The 8579-nt window shown below is 47.1% G+C and overlaps 1 non-coding gene across 1 annotated transcript; it reads right to left on the reverse strand.

The window, feature by feature from the left end:
• Positions 1 to 1250: 1250 nt before the first annotated feature.
• Positions 1251 to 1322, reverse strand: TRNAA-UGC (transfer RNA alanine (anticodon UGC)). Its single transcript has one exon. It is a non-coding gene; the product is annotated as a tRNA-Ala (tRNA).
• Positions 1323 to 8579: the final 7257 nt, after the last annotated feature.

The raw sequence follows: 8579 nt of genomic DNA on the forward strand, positions 1-8579 counted from the left end.
GGGCTAACCGTCTTGCGAATAACTGAGGCTAGGGGCTGTTTGTGCGCTGGGAAAGGCATCTCGCGGTAATCATTTGAAACTCTATTGCCCGACCTTTCAAATGGTAAGAGTTTCCTTCATGGGCGGTTCGTGGTTGCAGAGATATAGCAATTTCAAATCGGGTCCATCTGTTTTAAACACCCAGCAGCAGGCATCGGTCTGTGTCTTGGGAACGAACTCACGCACCTCGTGCATACCAGACCGAGGGAGTTGACATCTGGCAGCGATGGGGCTTGTGCCCTTCGAACACGCCCGCCGTGGCACCGGTTGCAATGAGAAGGTTTCAGAGGAACGACGGATCACTTGGCACAGGAACTTGGGGGGCACGTGGGTGACAAGCGAGAGCCACCTCTGCTGGTGGATATGCAAGATACTTGTAAATGTTTTACATCTCCCAAAGGAATCAGCAAATATGAATCGCTGAAACAAAAATGAAGTGCTAACTTGCTCGCGTCTGTGGTGAGTGGTGCTTGTCCGAACACGTGAACTCATACAAATTGCTTCGTCGTTTTTCTTCTTTTTAAACAATTAATTTGATCTCACCAAGGTGTGGCGGTTCCAGGATTTTTTGTCGTCGGAACGTCGCATTCGACTGGGCATGTCAAAGAGTGTCCCTGCCTGAAGTTGTGCATGAAACATACGGCGAAATAACACCAAGTTCTTCGTCGAGAGGTCTCCGTGTTGACACCGATAATCTGTCGGCGTATATCCGCAGTGTTCGTCAATTTTTTGCGACAACAGATCTCCGATATTTTCGCGCGTGACTCACCTGTTGACCTTTGCGGGGCATTGCGTTTCAATGCGCGGAGCGCACCCATAGATGGTGCTGGATTGCATTGCAACAACAATTGATTACTTTATCTGGAAACGCATTACCCCGTGAGTGGATAATTCAGCTACCTGAAATGGGCACGTGGAACGAAACGTCGGACACGAAGCGGAGAGGTGTACAGCAATAACGGCGAACCCTCACGCGGGGAGTGCGGCAACGATTTTTTTTTATTTTCGATGCACACTCGCGAAACGAAACATTGCAGTTTTAAAACGCTTTTCCAAACGACGCATGTTTTCGTGCGACGCGTTTTACAAATGACACCCGACTTTCTTGAATTATGGGGGAAGTTGAAATACACTTTACGTCCTTAAAAGTTCAAAATCCTGAAAAAAGTGCCGCGTGGAAACATGTGCCGAAGGCAGGTTAAAAAAAAGCGTGGAGATGCCGGGGATTGAACCCGGGGCCTCATACATGCAAAGCATGCGCTCTACCACTGAGCTACATCCCCTTGTGGGTACCGAGGGCGAGCGTTGCCCCACTTGAAGTACACTCACGCCCGAGTGTCTGTCGCAATACTGTTGGGTTAGGGCACATGGTGGTGGTGGTAGTTTATTATTTCGATTTAAAGCTTTCGTGACTGCAGGGATTCATCTTCTTGGTTCATTCGGTAAAGTCACGTAGAAGGGGAAAAATAAAATAAAATAATAAAAAAGAATTATTAAACATAACAAAATTAAAAAAAGTTGTATATTGTTTGATTGCTCGCCGTTGTAACGTTCTGACCCCGGTGACTCTACTGGACGCCTGTGCAAAAAGAGCTTTATAGCTAATGCGATTCCTCCAGAATAAATAAATATTCTGAATATTCATTAACATCTTCACAATTAAAGGCCCGTCCTTAAGTGACGTCACGCACCTGGGGGGGGGGGGGTGTCAGACATTTGTGACGATGTGTGACGAGGGGGGGGGGTGAGAAATGTGACGTCACATCAAAATGCGCAACTTTAAATAAATATAGACAACACGTTCTACCTAATTAAATTGACTTTTTAATAGATGTTTTCTCATACAACATCAGAGTGCAGCGCTACATTAAATACGCACTACAATGACAATCGTTGAAAGCGATTTGAAGCATGTTTCTTTTGGGGGGGGGGGCAGAGCTTTGTGACGTCATATTTGAGGGGGGGGGTCTGACTTTTGTGACGCCGTGTGACGATGGGGGGGGGGGTAAAAAATCGTCCAAAATCGTGTGACGTCATTTATGGACGGCCCCTAATCCTCTACCAGCCGACAAGACTTGTCACGTTTACAAAGACATAATTTGCCCGTGGCCAATGTACCGATCAAATTCTGACCCATCATGCCTCCTCCACCAGCGACTTAACTCCGTTCACGACTGAATTAAACATCAACGTACGACAGTGCTTCTACTCAAACGGCTGTGAGCTTCATCAAGTCACGAATTCGCAAATTTGCGTGAAAAGCATCCACCTTGACATCAGCGACCTCACAAAGCACGGCTCATTTCCGTGTGTTTGTATTAGCATTGCCATCGTGTGTTTTTTTTTTACGCTAATGCGCGTCTCACATATACACGCGCACTTCAATGCGCGATGCCGAACAAAGACGTTGCATTCATTCTTTGGTTCTTTCGGTAAAGTCACGTATAAAGATAAAATAATGAATTAAATTAAATACTAGCATACGACGTTTCGATTGCAACACAAGCAATCATCATCAGGTATAAATTAAATAGAAACACAAATCTAGTATACTTAGAAATGTAATGTAATACAACAGAGAGTCGGATAGCATAACAGTCAACACCCTATCTGGTTGATTACGTTCTTCCTGAGAATGCTAAATTTGAGAGAGAGATTAAACACAGAACCAGAAACATAGACAGACATATAAGCAGACAGATATCACAGAGATACATAGAGAGAGACAAACATAGGCACAAAGAGAAACTACGCCTCTGTGTCGAGGCCTTAAATAGAGAAAGGGGGGGCGGGGGCGGGGAGAGAGGGAGGGGTTAGAGAAATTAGCATGTGAATTCAGATGGACATTCCAGCCTCCGTTCGTGAACAATGCCATTACACGCGAAAATAGTGATGCAGTGTATTAATAGGGAAAATGTATTACGGAACAGAAATTATACGGAAAAACTCCATCCGTTTTCACATAAACTTTTCAACCAAAAACATTATAACAAACAGAAGGAGCTGATGTTGTCTGTGTAGAAAATATTATTAGCGAAAACCAAAAGTGTAAATACTAAACGACAGCGAATTTTGAGTCCTCTTGTTATTTGCACATTATAATAGAGGTGTTTTAGGTTAGATCGCGTAAATAAATAAATGTGTCGTTAAAACCCACCACCACCCGACACAGCCAACTAGTAAGGGTTGTCACGTAAACAGAACGTGGCCAATTCGTCACTGGTACAGCACACGTGTATAGTGTAGTGTATAGTAGTGTATAGTAGTGTATAGTGTAGTGTATAGTAGTGTATAGTGTAGTGTATAGTAGTGTATAGTGTAGTGTATAATGTCGTGTATAGTGTAGTGTATAGTATCGTGTATAGTGTCGTGTATAGTGTAGTGTATAGTGTAGTGTATAGTAGTGTATAGTGTAGTGTATAGTAGTGTATAGTGTCGTGTATAGTGTAGTGTATAGTGTAGTGTATAGTGTAGTGTATAGTGTAGTATACTAGTACAGCACGCCGGTGTGTTGGAGAGCCAAGCCACAACATTTACAATCTGAGTACGACGTTTCGCCAGTAATTACAACTAGCTTCATCAGGTGACAACCAGATTTGTGGAGAAGTCCATCTGTTTCGTTCCTTATGTAGAGGCGTAGATGTGGTGACCACGCTTCTGCGCTCTTGCGCAAATTGTGGGGGGGGGGGGGGGGGGTCGAACCCAAAAAACCTCTTATGGATGATATTGATCGCGAAAGCCTACGTGTTAAAAAAAAAACCCCATACCGTACTCCACACATTGTTAGAAGTTGACAGGTTCAGACGCTGACGAATGAGATGGGACGAACGCTGAAAACATCTTGGGTTTAAAAATTCCCTTTGTGAACTCTTAAGTTATACCACTCGACTTAAAACTTACTCGGATACTAAAGACAGAATAGACTTTTTCAAAGCGTTATGTATCCGTGCGTATAATTCGCTAAGCAATAATAAATTAGTCTCATTAATAATGACGGGTTTTTTTCCGTACAACTGTGAACTGGGAATTATACGCCAATAATAGTCAAATATCAAATGTACTGCCCATTCTCAATCCACTGCTGGATGAGAGCCTCTTCACACTCTGCTGGTCATTGGGGGAGGGTTCGTTTAGCCGTACTTCACCAGGAATGTATCAGACAGTATGTACTCTATATGGGGTGGAATGGTGGCACGGTGGTTAGCGCTCTGTTGCGCTGTGAGCCTGGCCACATGGGTTTGATTCCTGGCCACGGCAACCATCAGTGAGTGGGGGAGTAATATCTGAACCGGACTTTAGCTCTCTCCCACCACTGTACCTACATTTTATTACGATGATCAAATGATGCACAGTGTACATTGTATGCGCATATACATTTACAGTACAGTGTACACACAGCTGAGCGGTTAACTATGTTACAGAATCTGTTTAGTAGCGAGGTGTGGTATTGTTGAGTGCCTTTCATCTACATACGGCAATGGCTTTGATTCCCCCAGGACTGAGGCTACAGGTTCTTAATTAAACGCTCATTAATCAGGCGGTAACACCTCAATATATCGAGGACCGCAGAGCTTGGACTATTGTGGGCACCGGTTTTTCGCGTGGCTGCTCTATGTGGTTCTTCCTCGCCCCTCCTCTGCGTCCCGTCCTCCTTCTACGACAGCGAGCGAATACTGTGCCGCGCGCAGATGCAAGTTGAAATTATGATCATCATTATTGTTATACTTGAGACAATTACATTTCGTGAAGTCGCATCCAATCACTCGGCAGGCTGCGTCCATGAACATCGATCTCAGTAGATTACGGTGTGCAGGGTCACGCAAACTCCGCTCATCCTCGCAGCAGCAGCTGCTTTTGGCTGGCCATCGAACAAAGACGGTCACCGCATCGCACGCTCTCAGATGCGCTTCTGCGGCCGTCTGGAACGCTCTTCGTTCCGATATTAGGAAGCCGTTGGGGAACTGTGTACTTTTAAATCCAGACTAGCAACAAAATGTCCCGTAGATAGAATGATTGCTATATTTAATAAATATAAATGTTACTTATAACCAGGCGTACGCTGCTTGAGATTACATTTGTATCGCCCTTATCGAGAAGAGCCTCACTTCATCTCGAGGTTGTCTGTCAGGAGGTTCCTGCCACATTGGGATGTTTGGTCCAATGCCATTTAGAATTGGGCTCCCTTGTCGGAGGAGAACCCCCACCATGCATACCACAGAGGACAACACTCAAAGCTCCGCACGGATATAATCAAAGCAAACACCGTCTCTACCGCCATCTCTCAACTACCTCGCAGCCTCAAGCATACAACTCCCCCGTATTCCCAGACAATCTCCCATCCGAGTACTCTCCAACGCTGCGTATATTTGCGACTAGCTGTACTACCCGGCTTCGCCCGGGACTTGTATCCACCACGGCCGGCCGCCTTTGTCTCCCCAGTGGCGATGTTAATATGCTACAGCAGTTACTCGTTTGAGGCAGAGTCGACCTAGGGGAGGTTCAAATAATCGTCACCGGTGGTGGTCGTGAGCGGGAATGGAACTGGGTTCGCCGGGTTGGTAGCGCAGCGTAGCGTTAAGCACTACACCCACCGCTCCTCACACACCACACACGCACAGACACACACACAGACACACACACAGACACACGCAGACACACACAGACAGAGACACACACAGACACACAGACAGCACGCTAACCACTACACTACCGCTCCCCACACACCACACACGCACACACACAGACACACACACAGACACACACACACAGACACAGGCAGCACGCTAAGCACTACACTACCGCTCCCCACACACCACACACACAGACACACACAGACACACACACAGACACACACACACAGACACACAGACACAGGCAGCACGCTAAGCACAACACTACCGTTCCCCCTACACAACACACGCGCGCGCGTCCATAGGTACACATACACGCGCTTGCTGCAGACACACACGACTTTCAGGGTGCGTACGGCAGTAAACGACTGAAATAATAAAGCGGCAATGCTGCGCAAGGAACTCCTTAGACCTGCAACACATTTGTGTAATGCGAGCGTAAACACACAAACACATACAAACACATACACAATACACACACACATACATGCAAACACACAGACAGACACATAACACACATACATACACACACATACATACACAGAAACACATACACACACATACATAGACACACACATACATACACACAAACACATGCACACACGTACATACATACATACAGACACGCAGACATACACATAAAGACATAGAAAAAAACCCACATACATGCACACACACACACAAACACACACATACATACACACATACATACAGACACACAGGCATACACATAAACACATACACCTGACCCGGCTTCGCCCGGGACTTGGATCCACGATGCCCGGCCGCCTTTGTCTCCCCAGTGACGATGTTCACACACGACAGCAGTTACGCGTTTGAGGCTGAGTGGACCTAGGGGAGGGCCAGGTCCGTTTCAAATAATCGTCAGCGGTGGTGGGCGTGAGTTGGAATGGAACTGGGGTCGCTCAACCAGCTTAATGACTATTTGTACAAAGAACATATAAAGAATCGATTATAATAACCAGGCTACAGTCCACATTATAGACTGCCAGTACACGCAGTCAGCTTCATAAGCAGGCTAGAGTGTACATGATAGAGTGGCAGTACGCTCACCGAGCTTAATAAGCAGGCTACAGTCTACATGATAGACTGGCAGTACGCTGACCCAGCTTAATGACTATTTGTACAGTGAACATTTAAGTAATCGATGTTTGGCGCGTTGGGTTTAAAAGTAATATAAATAGCACACATTGTGGTGGGGGTGGAGTGAAGAGTAGGAAAAACTTTGATGAATTTACCTCAGAGTGGTGTGGTGGGTGTCGAGGCCTAGTAGCGTGCAGAGCCTCCGGCCTGGCCTAAATTGCCCACCCGGCAGAGGCAGGGTACGGGTGGCGTGCCTTCCCCCCCCCCCCCTAGCGCGCCAACAATACTGTGTAATGGCTGTTATTTAATTATTTACGGAGCCTATGAAAGTGGTGAAGGCGTGGCTAGCCGTTGGCAGGGGCAACCGCCGTCCAATGAAACTGCAGCCCTTGGCGAAGGCGTGGCTAGCCGTTGCCAAGTCCAATGAAAGCGGCGAAGGCGTCGCTATCCGTTGCCAGGGGCAACCGCCGTCCAATGAAAGTGCGTATGGTCCGAAATCCACACACACACACACAGACGGACAGACAGACATGCACGATTTTATATATATAGATAAAAAACTAATTTCTTTAGAACCGGTTTTTTTTGTTTAGTTTGTCGTCCTTGCCCCGCACCTCCGATTAGCGCGGTTGGTCACGTACGGTGCGAATGAAGTTCAACATACAGACACATGATGATGGTGGTGGTGAAGGTGACAGGGGCAGGCAGGCAGGTGGACGGGCGGGTGCTACGGCGTGGGTATCCACGAATGGTACCAGCCCCCCCCCCGCGTGACATCCCGAGGGCTTAAGCCCCGCGCTCGCTGCTGGCCTTTTTGCGCGCACGCACAACCCCGTCGTCTCGCCGAGGCTCCACGTACGGAACGCGCCTCCGATCAGCACGCTTTGGCCACGTGCGGTACGAAAGAAGTTCAAGGCACGTGCGCGCGTGCGTGCGTGCGCGCGTGCGACGCGCTGCGCCTCTCTCGCAGCCCCGTGGCTGCGCCGCCCAATTTTTATTTTTAGAAAATAAAAAATATTTTTTTTTAAATAAAATCCGCGACGACATCCGCGCCTACCGGTTGCCGCTACTGCTGCTGCTACTGCTGCTGCTACTGCTGCTGCTACTTCTACTGCTGCTACTGTTGTTACTGCTGCTTCTACTGCTGCTGCTGCTACTGCTGTTACTGCTGCTGCTACTGCTGCTACTGCTGCCCCTTCTGCTGCTGCCTTCGTGACGTGCGGCGAGGAGGCAAGATGCGCACCCGAGGCAGATTTCTCAGTGATTGCCTCACGCGTCTCACAGAGAGAGAGGAGGGGGACGGGAGAGCCGTCGCTCAGGTTAAACCTGAAATGTGCGCGCGTCCGTGGACGCACGCGCGCCCATACACACACACGTGCTGGTGATCATGGTGCTGTTGTTGTGTGTCTGTGTACGTGTTGTGGGTGTGTATTTATAGAATTTCGGCGCCGTGCAATTATTGCTTGAGTGCGTATACCTAGCCACGCCTGGTTTTTTTGTTTTGCTTTGTAAGGAACATGCTGGAAGTTAAAATGTAGCTCTTAATACTTAGGATTAGTGCTCGTGGTGCTATATGTTGCATTTCTTTAATGAGTTTTAATTCGTCTACAGTTACCGTAATGTATACGAGACGAATCTAAACTCTCAAATAATAAGTTGAGGTTGCCTTTCGCGAGGATATATAAATGCACGCTGTTTTCTGTACCCAAACTATTTCAGCAGCATTTGTTGAATGCTATAAGCATTTTTTTTTTAACATAAATAGACATTTACATTACGGTATGCACCAACAAAAGTGTAAAAGGA

Source organism: Lethenteron reissneri, chromosome 21 (assembly GCF_015708825.2).
Source record: "Lethenteron reissneri isolate LAM-NWPU_2019-01 chromosome 21, ASM1570882v1, whole genome shotgun sequence".
In the NCBI taxonomy this organism is placed as follows: Eukaryota; Metazoa; Chordata; class Hyperoartia; order Petromyzontiformes; family Petromyzontidae; genus Lethenteron; species Lethenteron reissneri.